Here is a 17,593-nt window from a genome sequence, read left to right on the forward strand (position 1 = left end):
TGTGAAGCAGGGCGTCTTCAAACCAGAGATTTTTAAATCAAAACGGCGCTTACTGTTTACAGCTTCCAGGGATTAGAATTAACAAGTGATTGAAGGGCTATTACAAGAGAGGATCTTCAAAAAAATCATACACTACATGTTCTTGTGATTTTGGCGCAGACGGCAGCGCATGGGAAATAGTGAAATCAAGGGAAAAAAATCGTTTTTTTAACTCAGATAAGTAAAATCATATTTGATGTTATTAACGATTTGAAAAAAATCGTATAGAAGTTTTATTTTAGAAACCTTTGAAAGTATATAAGGTTTGAAGAACCATGGAATAAAAGCATTTGGTTTTGGATTGTTAGACATGGTGATTTTTTTTTAAAGACAGATGAATATGCTGTACATGCTCCATGTGCCATCTTTTGCCTTGTGAGTTGTTGGAATCCGAAAGCAGGTTTTCAGGTGATCAAGAGACATTTTAAAATGATGGAATTGGCGTTATATGGTATATGTTATGTGAATGGTCACATGTATATGGAAGTCATTTGTAGAATGTGTTATGCCTACATGTGATTGGTTTGAGGCATTTGGAAGAGTCAGTAAATCTATGCTTGGAACGGAACATGCTCTTGATACACAATTTATGTGTAATCATCAGGCTGAATTCGGGGATGTATTGAGGTGAATTGGCACATGTTTATGTCATCAAAAATGGAGATGTCCTATGCTCCTTGGAGAGTTATGTGGGTGAATTTCCTTTTTGGGATTAGAAACTACTCTCACAGCTAGAAGCCTCGTACTTTCCCAGTGACACCGTCCACGTCACGACAGCTCTTTGGTGAACCCGACGTGAAACTACTGGGGTGAGAGTGTGGTGAAATACACAGGGAAGCTATGGCTGAGAATCCTGAGGGACAGGGGGATCATTTTGACCCCAGAGTTATGCAAATGTTTCAGATGTTTACTATGTATATGTAACAGCAGCAAGCTGCTGAGAGGGGACAAATTTCCACGACCAAAGCACTGCAATCAATTGTGAAAAAGGTGGATCAATTTGATGGTAAGGATATCACAAAGTACCTGCGCAATTACACAAAGGAAATGGAGCTAAACAGGGTGACTGAGGAGGATATGGTTCGAAGCTTTGAGCTGGTATGTGTTCCTGAAATAAGAGAGCACATAAGAGGATTGCAGACAGCACATGGTGGCAGAAATTGGGAGGAGTTCAAGCTTGCTTTAAAGGATGAATATTTCATGGAGGATTCCGAGCGAGTGACCAAACGAACTTTCTTGGAATGGGTCACAAAACCCAAAATGGGAATTTTTGCCACAGAGTTGCTAAGAGAGTTTGAGAAGCGCTATGCCCAACTGTCAAGGATAGAGTGCACAACTTTGGACAGAGAAAAAACAGAGCTCTTCTTACAAGCAGCTGGGAAAGATCTCCAAGAGAAACTGGAAATCCTCCTTGAGGATAAGGATATAGAGCAGGGGCTAAAGAATGATTGGAATGATGTCGACGAGGATGTGGTCACCATGCTAGCAAAGCGGCAGCGAAGGAGGGATAAAATGGTGATGAGCTCAGCAACTCCTATAACTACTGTTACTCCTGAGAATCTACCGAAACCAGCTGCTACAATCCCAAAGGTAGAAGGGCCGATGGATGAGCTTATTAGGGGTATGCGAGACCTAAAATTGAAGATGTCTAGGATTGAGGAAAAAGGGCTATCATTAGGGTAGGCTTCTATGCAAAGGCCTCAAAGCAAAGAAGGGTTTACATTCAGATGCATATGGTGTGATGACCCAGAGCATGCAAAGAAAGACTGTGCTAGCTATAAAGAAGCCCTCAGAAATCAACTTGTGTTTTTCAAAGATGGGAAAATCCACCTTACAGAGACTGGTCTTCCATTAAGCACAAACTTTGGAAAAGGAGGGATGAAAAAATTGGTTGAGGACATGGTTGCTGGACATGCCATCTCTATGGTTGAGGCAGCAACCTATGGGTTAAAGGTTGGTCAATCAAAGCAGGAATCTGAGAATGATGAAGACTATGAGAATGAAGATTTTTGGCCATCAACAATCGAACTAATTGCGTCAAAGAAGGTGTCTAAGCAGGCTTTGCATGAGGCAGGTGACTGTATACGTCTTGAGACTGGCTGGGAAGAGCCTGTGGATTCTTTATCTGTTCATGCCTACATTGCAAAATGCCAGAATAATGAGGCACAGGTAGAGGAAAAGCGTAAGAGGGAAAATGAGGAAGGAGGGCCATCAAAAAGGGTCACTCGTGGTAGTGAAAAGAAGGATCCTGGGCCATCACATATGCCTCCACCGCATAACAGACCTCCACAGGAAGTATCAATGGAAGAAGTGCCAGCAAAAATAAAGCATGAGAAGGAGAAGGGTAAAGGGAAAAGTCCACTCTACAAGATTCAATCTGATATTGAAGCCGCAACAGATCTCAAAAAGGTGCTTGAAGAGAGGATTCTAAACAGCAGGGTAGAATTTACACTAGGGGAAGTCTTGGGGATTGCAAAGAAATAATTCCATGATGAGATAATTGATATTATACGAAGGAAAAGGCAGTCCATAATTGAATCTATTCTATCACAAGGGGAGGCAAGCACTTCCAAGACTCATGGAGTACAGGTACAGCAAAAGGAAGAGAGAGAAAATGTGGTGGAATGTAATCACTCTGCTGAAGGGGCACGACAAGTGTGCTTTGTGGATGAGGATGATGAAAAAGAAGTTCTTACAAAGAGCCATTACTCCAGGAGCCATTGGGCAAGAGCAACCACTGAAATCCTTGTCAAGATAGGTGACTTGGAAGAGCCATATGTCGCTCTAATTGATCATGGGTCTGAAATAAATCTTATGGCTAAAAATCTCTACAACAAATGTAAGTGGCCAATGGATGTAGATCATGGGTGGATGATTAAAGCAGCCAATAACTCATCTGGAGAGCTCTATGCAGCATGTCCAAATGTAAGGGTAACTATAGGGGATGTGAAAGATGATCAAAACTTCTTTGTTCAGGAGATGTCATTGTATCCCCTCATCCTTGGGCAACCCTACATTACAGCTGTGAGGATGGAAACAAAAGTTTTGGATGATGGCTCGGCATATGCAAGAATAAGGAGTAAAGATGGCAAGAAAGCTGTTCAGTTCTTGGCAGTTTGCATTAACCATGAAAGGAACCATGAATCTCTTCGAGCACAGTCACTCCCAAAGATAAATAGAGAATTCATGAACTACAGGGAGATGAGGGATTTTGGCCAGGTGCCATTGTAAAGCGGGATTTCAATGGTATAAGGGAAAATGAGTTCTCGCAGGACTCAATCAATGTAAATAACTTTTCAGCAAATTTTCAGGGATTTTCTAGCTATGGGTCACTGGTCTTTATAAAAAGCAAGGATTTGAAGCGTGGCATGCGTAGACATGTACAAAATGAACAAAAAAGTCTTGAGCAGTGTGGTCTTTTGGAGAAGAATGAGTTTATTTCAGGGGTGCTTGATGAGGTGTCATTTGTAGATACTATGGATGTGCTTTTTGATATGGGAAGAGCATGCTTACAGGGTGGAAATGAGATGATAGAGGTGTCATCTGTGGAGATGTATGATATAATCCGGAAATTTGAGGGGTGGAATGTAAAAACATGAATTGCAAGATGGATGCTCATGTTGATACAAAGTATAAAACAGTTGCAAAGAAGGTGAAACCAGTTGCCTTGCCCTTGCCACCAGGAAGCAAGGAAAAATTAGATGAAGCCTCTATGCAACCGAATCTCAGAGATCCAAAGAAAATTGGGCATAAGTTTACACAGGAAACCCTAAAAGAGCTGAAGATTGGTGAAAAGGATTTTCTGTTGCCAGTTGAAAGGGAATGCTTTGAGGAGATGCTTGTAAAACATGGGAAAGCCTTTGCTTTTCAGCCGCATGAGATAGGCTGTGTTGATCCAAGTGTAACAGCGCCAATGGTGATCTTCAATGTACCACATGTGCCCTGGAACCTGCGGCCGATTCTAGTACCAAAGGCTCTCTTGCCAAAGCTGATGGAATTACTAAAAGAAAAGATCAGGATGGGAATTTTGGAGCCATCATGCGCTCCATATTCCAATAGATGGTTTACCGTGCCAAAGAAAAATGGAACATTGTGCTTCATTCAAGACATGCAACCTGTAAATAAAGTCACAATCAGGAATGTGGGAGCAGGTCCGATTGTGGATGAGTTTGCAGAAGCATTTGCAGGGAAAGCTATATATTCTATGGGTGATCTGTATTCGGGATATGATCAGTTCCAGCTGGATATACAAAGCAGGGACTTGACCACAATGAAAACTCCTTTGGGATTGGTAAGAATGTGTACCTTACCACAGGGAGCCACCAACTCAGTGGCGCATATGATGAATGGAATGAATAAAGTCTTGCGAGACTTCATACCACAAATAACTATGCCTTTTCTGGATGATGTGCCAATAAAATGCTGTGATGAGAAAGACAAAGATGGGGATTTGGATTCAAAGGGGTGCCGCAAGTTTGTGGCAAATCATATAAAGGATTGTGATATGATTCTATCCAGGCTTGAAGAGGTGAATCTTACTTTATCTGGACTGAAATCAGTGTTTGGGGTTGGTGAAGTGCTAATAGTGGGACATCTTTGTAGTACTAGTGGACGCCGATCTTGTCCAGCCAAGATAGATGCAATACAAAGAATAAAAAAGGGATATGCATTAATGTTATAGAGCTGAGGAGATTTCTTGGTGCATGTGTCTTTTATGTTATTTGGATCCCACATTATGCACATGTAGCAGATCCTCTTTATCAACTTTTGAGGAAAAATCAAAAATTTCTGTGGAGTGCAGTACATATTAAAGCTATGCGGAAGCTAAAATGTTTGCTCCAATCATCACCTACTCTAAGGAAGGCAGATTATGAGTGTGGCAAGCCTGTGATTGTGACAGTTGATACTAGTCCTACTGGGATAGGATGGGTAGTAGGGCAAGATGATGAGGATGATCACAGGTATGTAATCAGATTTGGGGCAAAGGTATTAAGCATTCGTCAACGAAAATATCCGCAGATAAAGAGAGAGTTATGGGGAATAGTCACTGCTTTAAAATGTGAAAAAGAATATCTTATTGGGGCATCTGTACTTGTGGAAACTGATTGCTTACCACTCCTTGGGATGATAACAAGCTGCACCACTCCAGATATTGCTATGCTTAGGTGGATTGCCTATATCAAGTCACTAAATCCTGAGTTTGAGCATATTGCAGGAAAAGATAACCCAATTGCAGACATGCTATCAAGAGCCAGGTATGAAGATGAAGAAGAGATGATTAGTGACATTGATGATGTAGGTACAAAGTTCTACACTACTGCATATGCAAAAGGGGACCATACTTGCCTATCAAATGCACTTGAGTCTTTTACTGAGGAAATGTATGAAGGAGATTGGTTGCTTATTGGTCAATACTTGAGTACTCTGACAAGACAGGAAAATTGGTCTGACTCAGAATTTAAGAGGATCCGCAGAAAAGCATATGGGTATTTTCTAAAGGATGGGTACCTGTGGAAGCATCCTAAGCAGAGGAATGCTATGCCACAGAGAGTCATGTGTGACAAAGAGACTCAAGGGAAGCTCATGAAAGAATTCCATGAGAGTCTCTGGGCTGGACATCGAAGTGTGTGGGCCACCTTTACCAAAATAAAGGAAAGATATTGGTGGAAAGGAATGTACAAGGATATTTCCCAATATGTGGAAACATGCATGGTATGTCAAATGTACTCAAATGTGCGACATCGTGATGGCCTGCAACCAACCTACCCACCTGCCATGCACTACAAATGGGTAGTGGATCTAGTTACAATGCCTTTGGGAATTTGGCAGATGCGGTACATATAGCACTTGCAAGAGAAGATTTGACAAATCAGGTAGAGGGGCGTGCTCTTAGAACAAAGAGTACGGAAACAGTATGCAAATTTCTCTTAGAAGATGTGATTTGCCGGTATGGTTGTGTTGGGAAAATAACAGCTGATAGGGATGAGCTAGATGTTGAAGAAGCAAGGGAATTCTTCTCCAGAATTGGCATCAAACTATCCCTAACATGTGCTTACAATCCTGAGGGCAATGGTAAAAGTGAGCGAGGACATCCTCCAATCATTAAAGCTTTGGCTAAGGCATGCAGAGAAAGAATGAGAGAGTGGCCAAGGCTGCTGCCATATGCTTTGTGGGCTGACCGTACAACTCATAGCTCAGTGATGACAGGATACATGCCTGCAGAATTAATGTATGGTCAGAAGCCAGTAATGCCAGTTGAAGAAGTAGTTCCAACTTGGAATGTATTACCCTGGATGGAAGGATTGAACAGGGAAGAACTCCTTGCATTGCGAATAAGGCAGCTGGAGAGGAGGCCTGTTTGGGACATCATAGCATAGCGGAGGCTACACTCCAACCCACACACTTGTCAATCCGTGAATGCAACCTGGTTAGCGCATAGAGGCTATCCCGAATGGGAGAAGATTAGTTAACCATATACTAATGACTTCTAGTCCTACTCAATCCTTCTTCAACACTCAAGCAATCAATCTAACACAATCAACGCATCAATCTAACATAATCAAAGCATCAAGATTAGGCTACACTTAAGCACAAAAATGCAACTTATGCAAAGAACCTAACGTGCAAAGTGCTATCACACAAGCCTCAACTACACATCATTTCATGCACAAGCTTCATCACATGCACTCTACAACTCACAAATCAAAACATCATTAAGAAATCTAGATTAGCAAGTGTGTAGACCATAACCTCATATCATTGAAAATGTAGAGAATAGAGAGTACAAGATTGAAGCAAGAATGGAGATGGAGAGCCTTGGGAGAGCACATGAGAAGGAGCTATGGAGCAAGCTCTCTCTATGAGCCTCTCAACCAAATGACCAAAGAGTGCTCTAGCTCTCAAATGGGCCACCTTTTATACAAAAACTCTAGAACTCCCAAAAGTTCCCATGTGGGATTATTGTCAAGCCCTCTCCCACATTCATCTACAACTTGGAACTCTTTTGAAGAGCCCTAAGTGTCTTTTTTGTTGCATCCTTGTATTGATCTTCATTCGTGCAACACTCCCCCCTTCCTATTTTGCGCACGTCCTCGAGCGCGGTAGTAGCAAGAGCTGCAACAAAAAACAATGGATACAAGTAAAGTCTTTTATTGAAAAAAAAGAAAAGAAAAGAAAAGAAAAAAAAAGAAAAGAAAAACCAGCAATGATAATTACACACGTGAGCATACAAGTGCAGGGCTGATTAAAGTTTTAAAGAGTACTAAAATAGGTGAGTAAAAACTAGTCAAAGTGAGACTTAAGTAGTAGATAGTGCTATGCAAAGGCAAGTGTGCTTGTACACCGCCGGTTATGACCGCAGTCTCAATGTCCTACAAGTATTTAAGTTATTCCTAAGTGGCAAACCTACTCCTAAATATGAGCAAAGGTGATTGGAACTCTCTTCTTTTTTTTTTTCCTTTTTTTTTTTTGATGTGTGTGTAGAAGGTGATAAAGATTAAGGTTCCATCCCAATGAGACCCAAGCAATGGCCAAGAGACCTCCGCCAAGAGAATCTAAAAGCCGCTAAGTATCTCAAGGGCGACAGACCCTTTTTCTTTCTTTTATGACATAAGGAGTACCCCTTGAAGATGAGGGCATCGGTCTCGAGGGCCCATAGTGTACCCCAGAGTCCTACCAACATCTATCAAGGCGATAGATTCCTTGAAGGTCTTCTTCTGAAGTTTTTTGACATCAGTGTTCACCCCATGGAAACCAAGGCATCGGCCTCAAGGGTCTAAGACAACCCCAGCTCCTACCAAGCATTCCTCATGGCTGTAGACACATCATGTCTCAATTCACTTTGTATATATATATATATTTTTAGGGTATATTTTCATAAATTTTTTTATTAATCCTAGCACCTAGCTCATACCTAAGAGGTAGCTACCACTAGGGATAACTAATATACCTTGAAAGCATAAGAACTTGGCATAGTCCCTTGGTATATATCCTACAGTGTCTTTAGATAGAAATATCTTTTACTAAGTCTTCTAAGAATCTAGAATTCACTCACCATATTTTAACAACTAATCAAAAACTTAAACCAGCCAACATTGTGTGAACATGCAAACCATATATTCAAAAGATAAAAGCACATAAAGAAATAAAGATTAAGATTTGAATACACCTGTTGTAGTGCCCGTTGATGTTGTTCGTTTGCATTGATGCATTGCTGATTTTGTGCAGATTGCTCCTCCTTGGTCTTTGTAGTCGTAGCATGTCTCCCCCCTTCCTAATTTGTGTGCACGGTAGGTGGACTATAGGGGCGTGTTTGATGCTCTTTTTTTAGCGGAGATCTCTACAAAATTTTTATTAACAAACAAGAAAAGAAAAGAAAATAATAAAATTTGCTATTGGTGCCAATCACCGAATATAGCCGAGGGGAAAAACCCAGTGGGAGAAAAGTGCCCTAGCTTGTCGATCTTATTGTGGAGTCGCTGAGCTTACCCTTGCCCTGGTGGTGGAGATCATCTCAAAAAGAACATAATCCTTTAAAGGCATAAGGAACCACTCTATTCAAACATTGATCTACCAAAGAGCTTCAATTGTAGTGCTAATGCCTTATCTTTGGTTTTGGGTATGTTCTTCTTAAGATGTGGAAATTTTAGCAATTGTCTTGGTATTTGAGCAAGATAAGAGGATTTAAGCATTGAAATGCTAGAATCTATGCTCAAATGAGACTCATGTGAAGTTGGATGTGTCTTAGGTACACCAGTTGATGGTTGAATTGTGTAACAAGGAGAAATCGGGACAACTGATGTTTCAATACATGTTTTAGGAACATCAACACAAGTAGATTTGTAGGTGCTATCACAGCCACCGTTCCTTTCTTGAAGAGTTTGTGTTGATTTCTTTTGCACCCACTGATATGGAAAATCAAGGGTGGCTTTTGGAATCTTTCTGAAACACTCTTTTACCCCTAGCAAAGCATGGCATTTTGGAAGCCAAATTGCTGTTGCACCCTCATAATAGCCTTGTGCTTTAAGAACATGTTTTGGGACCCAACGAGTAACAATCCGAGGTTTAGGCTTGGAAATGATGTGCTTTTTAGGAGGCTTAGCAACTGGACTAGATGGTACAAGTTTGTATGCATCTTTGGATAGCCAAATTGATAATTCCTTCTTGCATGGCCTTCTTTGAGCAGCAACTAGAGTAGTTGGAACATGCCAGCCATGGCCCTCACTTGAGTACTCATCAATTATCCACATCATTTGTTTTGGAGCTTCAAGAGCAGATTTTGAAAGTGGGTTGTGTAATGTAGAAACATTACCCTTTTGACATGATAAAGCTCGTGGATTAGCAGAGGCTTCCTCTACTTGTTTGCAGTGCTGTTGTGGATGTATCCCTATAGTACAAATCATCTAGAAGGTCATGTGGTTGTACTAGAGGTGCTCTATCAAGTTCTGAGAAAATGTCAGCAATCTTAACAAAATACCGTTGTTGTGGATCCCTAAAGATCTCAGCTCCTTGAGCATTCGTGTAGACATATTGGAGTCTCACATTGAGTGTTAACCCCATGGTGTCGGCTTCAAATGGATTAAAAGATCTTGTGGGTGTTCTATTTGGGGCTACGGGATGACTATTTGTCGGCCCTAGATTGTCCATGGACAATGAACTAGTTGTTCTGGAGGAAAGGGTATCCGATTGGGATTCGGAAAAGGTTTCAGCAATATCTGCCAAATTTCCTACTGATTGGGTCCCACTTTCCTGCGTAGGTACTCTAGAAGGTGCCCTAGGCCCTATGGCAGAATCTATAAGACGTCCCGACCGCAAGTGCATAAGGTCAAATTTTTTTGGTTTTTTATGTGTTTTTGTTTTGTTTTGTTTTGTCTTTGTTTTTGTTTTTTTTGTTTTTTTGTTTTTTAAAAATATATATATATATATATATATATGTATATATATATATATGTATATATATATATATGTATATATATATATATGTATATATATATATATATATATATATTTTACCCTACCTAACCACTAAATGCAACTAAAATGAGTATGTATGGTGTAACTATCTATCCTATTTTTTATTATTATTATTTTCTTTTTTTGAAATGATTTTTTTAATATGATTTTATGTTTTTACTTTTTTTTAAATTACACAAAAATTATGAATCACGCTAAAAAAAATACTAATTATGCACAAAGTTACAAAAACTAAAAAAATGCAAGTTACACTAATTATGCAAAAAATTAAAAAAAAAATGAAGAATTACAAAACATGCAAAAAAGTAGACTTCTAAAAAACACTTAATTTATAGAAATTTTTTTTATTTTCTTCTCCTTTTGTTGTTTTTTTTGTTTGTTTGTTTGTTTTTTTTAAACTAATAAATTTCGTATCAATTACAAAAAAATATGAATCTACTAATTATGCACGCAATTACAAAAATAAATAATAAAAAATGCACGCTACTTTACTTATGCAAAATTTTACAGAAATTTTAAAAAATGGATTCAAACTACCAAAACTAAAAATTGTTTTTCTTCCTTTTCTTTTTCTTTTTTTCTTTTTTTTAAATTTAATTATTTTTCTTTTTCTTTTTTCTTTTTTTTTTAAAATTTAATTGTGTTTCTTTTTTTTTCTTCTTTTTTCTTTCTTTTTTTTCTCTTTTTCTCTCTTTTTTTAAAAAAAATATTTTTTTGTTGTTTTTTTTTTATATTTATTCTTATTATTTTTTATTTAAAAATACAAAAAACATGAAAAATTAATAAAAATAAAAAAATAAAAAAAATTAAAAATTGCACCTACCTTATCCTCCACCTCGCTGACTCCCGGATTCGTCGCCGCACCGCATTTGAACACTCAAAAACCCTAATGGCTACTACTGTCTATATGCACATGCACATGCACACTATTTATATATACATGTTTTTTCTTTACACACACACACACACACACACACAAACAAACATATATATGTATATATATATACATACATATGTATGTATGTATATAGAAATGTAAATAAAAACACACACACACACACACACACATGTATACACACATATACATATATGTTTTCTATTTAATTTATATTTTATTAAAAGATACTTTTTATTCTCTTTCTCTCTCTTTTCACGCTCCCTCATTACATCTCTCTCTCTCTCTCTCTCTCTCTCTCTCTCTCTCTCTCTCTCTCCAAGTTTGTAGACCATAACCTCATATCATTGAAAATGTAGAGAATAGAGAGTACAAGATTGAAGCAAGAATGGAGATGGAGAGCCTTGGGAGAGCACATGAGAAGGAGCTATGGAGCAAGCTCTCTCTATGAGCCTCTCAACCAAATGACCAAAGAGTGCTCTAGCTCTCAAATGGGCCACCTTTTATACAAAAACTCTAGAACTCCCAAAAGTTCCCATGTGGGATTATTGTCAAGCCCTCTCCCACATTCATCTACAACTTGGAACTCTTTTCAAGAGCCCTAAGTGTCTTTTTTGTTGCATCCTTGTATTGATCTTCATTCGTCATGCAACAAGGCCTGAAGATGTAGAGCTTGCTAACGCTCGTTTGAAAGATGCAAGGTTGAAAAATAAAGAAACATTTGATAGAAGACACAGACTCCGGCCAAAACCTATTGAAGAAGGTGATTGGGTCCTAATGTATGATAGTAGCCTTGACAACCAGTTCACTGTTCAAAGAAAGTTTGCAAAAAGATGGTTTGGCCCTTACATTGTCAAGCATGTGCATGGAAATGCCACGTATACCCTGTGTGAGCTTGATGGAACAGAGATAAAGAATCTTGTAGCGGGCAAAAGGATCAAGATGTTTAAAAGAAGGCATGACAATGATCCTTTTGATTCACAGGAAACTCAGGATGAGAGGCTTGACAGTGATAATATGGATATGGTTGAAGAGGAAGAGGATGATCTTCCTGGTAATGTAGAAGATGAAGATGGCATCCAGTTATATGTGGATCTTGATGATAATTTGGCACATACCAGAGGATGTACAGGTTTAGAGGGGGTGGATGTCGTGCCATGGCATGTCTATGGTGTGAAACCATGCATATGAGGCCATTAAATGCAAATCCAGATGCATGGGATTAAGTGCCATGACTTGAGTCATTATATGATGACCATGTACATATGTTCATATTGTAAATGAGGCTCAATAAGACAAGCCGAGGCTGAGTTTGGTCTCGAAGCTTTTGTATATGAGTGTGGTGTGAAATATGGAGCCTTATGCTTATGGTAGACCTTGCAGTAGGGAACACCCTTCTCAACATGCATGGAAATGTGAGAGCATGTATGATATGAGGATTGGTTTTGAAGAATACCCTTTGGAGATATCGTGGAATGAGCAAAACAAGAAGAACTTCAATAAGATACTGCACACATTCAAAGTTCTTGTGTATCCTCATAGGCAGAATGATCCCTTCAATAATATCTTCATGCCCATGGATGGTGAACCTAGTGGCAACTATGCTAGTGAGAGCTATTTCAAGATGACTCTTGTGAGTATGGTGGTGGTGGTTCTGCTGTTACTCAGACCTCATGGGTAAGTTGGAAACACTCAGTTATATACATGGTCTGCGTGGCTATGTAAATGATGGTATGAGTGGCTCGCCAAAGGGTTATGTTAATGATGTAAATGGCTACCCATGTGCATGATGTGTAGTAGCTTCTCTATGGTATCGATGGGCCGAGTCAATGAATACCTCTTATGGGAGTGCAAGCATGAGGCATGCTTTAGTAGACTTATGATATGTACATGATGTTTGATGCAGCTTTGGTCCAAGCATTTTGCATATGAGAAGTAGATATATCATATGTATTGAAAGCTTATGAAGGGGCAGCTTGCGTGGCAGTAACAAAAAAAAGAAATATCCGAAAATAATGCAAAAAAAAGGTGGCGGAAGTGTTTTTGGAACTTGGGGAAATACGAAATTTTTGCTGCAAAAGGTGATGCGCCCGAATTCCTTGCGGGAAGAAAAGAAAAACCAAAGAAGGGGGCGCATATCGATGGTGGGTGTGCAGAAAATGTGAAGCAGGGCATCTTCAAACCAGAGATTTTTAAATCAAAACGGCGCTTACTGTTTACAGCTTCCAGGGATTAGAATTAACAAGTGATTGAAGGGCTATTACAAGAGAGGATCTTCAAAAAAATCATACACTACATGTTCTTGTGATTTTGGCACAGACGGCAGCGCATGGGAAATAGTGAAATCAAGGGAAAAAATTCGTTTTTTTTACTCAGATAAGTAAAATCATATTTGATGTTATTAACGATTTGAAAAAAATCGTATAGAAGTTTTATTTTAGAAACCTTTGAAAGTATATAAGGTTTGAAGAACCATGGAATAAAAGCATTTGGTTTTGGATTGTTAGACATGGTGATTTTTTTTAAAGACAGATGAATATGTTGTACATGCTTCATGTGCCATCTTTTGCCTTGTGAGTTGTTGGAATCCAAAAGCAGGTTTTCAGGTGATCAAGAGACATTTTAAAATGATGGAATTGGCGTTATATGGTATATGTGATGTGAATGGTCACATGTATATGGAAGTCATTTGTAGAATGTGTTATGCCTACATGTGATTGGTTTGAGGCATTTGGAAGAGTCAGTAAATCTATGCTTGGAACGGAACATGCTCTTGATACACAATTTATGTGTAATCATCAGGCTGAATTCGGGGATGTATTGAGGTGAATTGGCACATGTTTATGTCATCAAAAATGGAGATGTCCTATGCTCGGAGAGTTATGTGGGTGAATTTCCTTTTTGGGATTAGAAGCTACTCTCACAGCTAGAAGCCTCGTACTTTCCCAGCGACACCGTCCACGTCACGACAACGTAAGTCGTCAATAGATTTTATCCGAAGATGTTGTCCATAAGCCCACATGTTGGTATACATTCGAGCCTAGACCAATAAATAAATTATTAAAAAAAATGAGATTCATTTGTTTAGTTCAGAGTTTTCAAAACCCAACAAGTTACCTGTCTTTCACACCCGATCATAAACTGTCTTTTTCCGTTGAGATTGGCTCATGATCACTAACCGCCTGTTGCATACGGGTGTATAACCAATCCATGAAAGTAGGTATGCCCCCGTCGTTATTTACATTGGTTTAATGTCTGGATCTCCTCTTTTTTATGTCTGCCAACTCGTTTGCTTGGAAGTTCCTTCTCGTACTCATCAACGAATTGTTGCATGCATTCGCTATTATAGACAATGAAAGTAGAAATATCCAATTTATCTTGGACCTTAAGTCGAAAAGGGACTCCCTTACCGGACAATACCTCGTCTGACATGGTAGAAGTTCCTTCTCGTACTCATCAACGAATTGTTGCATGCATTCACCAACTCGTTTGCTTAGAAGTTCCTTCTCGTACTCATCAACGAATTGTTGCATGCATTCGCTATTATAGACAATAAAAGTAAAAATATCCAATTTATCTTGGACCTTAAGTCGAAAAGGGACTCCCTTATCGGACAATACCTCGTCTGACATGGTAGAAGAGACAACTCATTTGTCCATACACGTGGAGCTTCAGAATCGGTTTTCTCAAGGTATTCGCAAATGTAATACATGCATTCTTCAAGCATCCATCCCTCCGCCATAGAACCCTCTGGTCTTGATTTTTGACGTACATAACCTTTCAGTACTCCAATAAATCTCTCGACCCAAAACATCCATCGAGTGCTCACAACACCAGCGAGCTCTATCTCATCCACTAGATGGATTAGAAGATGAACTTGGATATCAAAAAAGGAGGTTGGAAATTCCTTTTCCATTAAACAAAGAAGCTCTATACATTCACGCTTCTTTTGTGGAATTGACCCTTTGGCAATCTCTTTAGATGTAATCCATCTTACTATCAGTAAAAGAAAGAAGATATTAGAGATATTTTTGTGAATTAAGAAGATATCAAATAAAATTTTATACTAAAAATTAATGACCGATAAATACTTTGCAAGCGATCCAAGGCGACATATTACATCTCGGACTCCTCTTGTAGTACATCCATCAATAACAAGAGGGTAGAACATGCTGCATACATGATTAATCCGATCAACAAAACATACAAGAAAATAAATACTTACAAAGATCTGGATAGATTTACCTTCACAAAATTGTGCCAATCATGTGTTTTTAAACCAAACAAGTTCTTGTCATCTAGAGTGAACATGTTTCGACAAGATGCTCCATATTCTATAGGTGTACAAATCGACTGAATCTTCCTGTTGATAGTCTCCAGCTCTTCTGTCTTGAGCACCCCTGGGGCTCGTAGGTTGTCTCACGTCGAGTTTCATCATAAAGTGGCCATAGATTGGGCTTTGAGTTTTGATCCTTTAAGTCATTTCTTGCTGCCGCTCTGTCTTTCAAGCCAATGAGGTGTTGCCATAACGAATGACCAACGTTCTTGAATATGTGCATAGGATCAAGAAGATGACATATCCTCAAATCCTTCCAATATTCCAAAGTATACCATATCGAAGGACTTTGAGCTAGAGCACGTTTTCCTCTCGCTCGCTTCTTTACAGCATCATCATCATTGCCGCTTATGATCTCCGACTCCGGATCGATAGCGGGTCCAATAGTCCACTTTAGATCCCAATCCTTCGGTGTCACATCTCCCTTCTTCTACCTTTCCATTAAAATGTATGGCTTGCCTTTTGTCTCGTAGTAGATAATGATCCCCAGATAAAAATCGTCTATGTCGAAGATATATATTTTTGTTGAGGTTTTTGCGATAAGTCGATCTCAACCAATCACCACAAATTGGACAAGCTTTATAACCCTTGGTACATATCCCTGCATGGAAAACATAACAAAGATGATTAGCGCAATGAACATCGTACAAACGTATGAGACAATATATATATTTAAACCATTTACCTGAGCAAAAACCATATCCTGGAAAGTCGTGGATAGTCCATGCTAAAATTCCACGAACAATGAACTGTCTTTGACCGATGCTTCTAGACATGTCCATGACATCAATCCCTCTCCACAAATCTTGAAGATCGTCGATGAGAGGGGCCAAATAAACATTCAGATCTTTAACTTGTCGTTTTTCTAGAACTAATTAAGAGTGAGCATTAAATGCTCTTTCTTAATACTGAGATACGGGGGTAGATTATAGTTAATAACTACTACTGGCCATGTAAACCATTTACTTGATCTAATTGTGAAAATGGATTCATGCCATCTAATGCTACACCCATCTTTAAATTGCATGGTTCTTTTGCAAAATCTGGCCATCGCAAATCAATATGCTCAAATGGAGGACTATCTGATGGAATTAGCATTACTCCATCTTTGCTCTTGTGCTCCGCTCTCGATGTCATAAGCTTAGCTAATTCGAGACTTTGGAACATATGTTTTATACGTGGAGCCAGGGGAAAATGTCTCAATACCTTTCTAGGGACCTTACCTTTCTCCTCTTTATAACGAGGCGTTTGACATTTTGGACACGTCACACCATCCTCGTACTGACCTCTATATAAAATACAATCATTGGGACATGCATGTATCACTACAAGGGATTGGGCTCATACCCACGCTCTTAGCCGCTAAAAATGACTTGTGAAAAAAAGTAGCGGGCCCGTGTATCAGCGCGTGTATAATCGCGGCCAGAGACATGCGTGTAAAAACGCGTGTACAATACCTCTCAGACGCGCGTATACACGGGTGTGTAGCCGCGTTTTTTTTTGCAGACGCGTTAATACACGCCAGTATACACGCTTCTTATTCTATTAGACGCGGTTATACACGGGTGTATAGCCGCATCCTGTTCAGTCCCAATGTCCCAGACGCGTTTTTACTTGCGTCTATACACGCGTTTCTTTTATTTAGATGCGCTTATACACGCGTTGTGGCCAGTTTATACGCGTTTATACACGCGTAATTTCCAGTGTATCCGCGCAGATACACGCAATTTTTAGCAGTTTTGACGCGTTTATACACGCGAAAAGAGAGCAAAAAAAAAAATCCAGAGAGTGCTATTTGGTGCCTGAATACTGTTCCAGCATTCCAGCACCCAATAGCACTCTCTGGTTTAGGGTTTTTGGTGCATTAGACCATCCCATTAGACCATCCACGAAGAACATATGCACGAGGGAGATTAAGACAAGAACGACATGAATGCATACATTGTCATTACACGATTCAAGACAGCCATGAATGTAATACTATCGATCAATCAATTCAATATTACTATCAAAATTTCATACATGTATACAAGGGAGTCCATATCTCGAAGTAGCCCATTGCTTGAGTTTACAAAAAAATATATACAATCACATCCTAAATATGGAATGTGATACTACAAATCTGAGTACTACTCAGACCCAGATGATGACTCGGTACTCCCCTCATGCTCAGATGAGCTCGCATCGGTCGGAATGTCCGAGGAGTAGTGCTCACGTCCACCCTCTGCAGCGGCGGCCGGTGGATCATCAGCAGCTTGTGCCTGTTCAAGTAATATATAGTATATAAGTATATATATATATATATATGCAATTCAATAAACCAAAACCATTCGTTACGAATTTTCAAGTAC

General features: G+C 39.2%; 1 long non-coding RNA gene across 1 annotated transcript; it reads right to left on the reverse strand.

Moving 5' to 3' along the window:
* Window positions 1-14,042: 14,042 nt before the first annotated feature.
* LOC147637820 (uncharacterized) lies at window positions 14,043-15,306 on the reverse strand. The gene is made up of 3 exons (XR_015265998.1): window positions 15,152-15,306; window positions 14,998-15,078; window positions 14,043-14,898 (listed from the first exon to the last, which is right to left on the reverse strand). It is a non-coding gene; the product is annotated as an uncharacterized LOC147637820 (long non-coding RNA).
* Between the last annotated feature and the right edge of the window lie 2,287 nt (window positions 15,307-17,593).

The sequence above is a fragment of the Cibotium barometz genome, chromosome 6 (assembly GCF_041138505.1).
Source record: "Cibotium barometz isolate CiBa-2024 chromosome 6, ASM4113850v1, whole genome shotgun sequence".
NCBI classification, from domain to species: domain Eukaryota; kingdom Viridiplantae; phylum Streptophyta; class Polypodiopsida; order Cyatheales; family Cibotiaceae; genus Cibotium; species Cibotium barometz.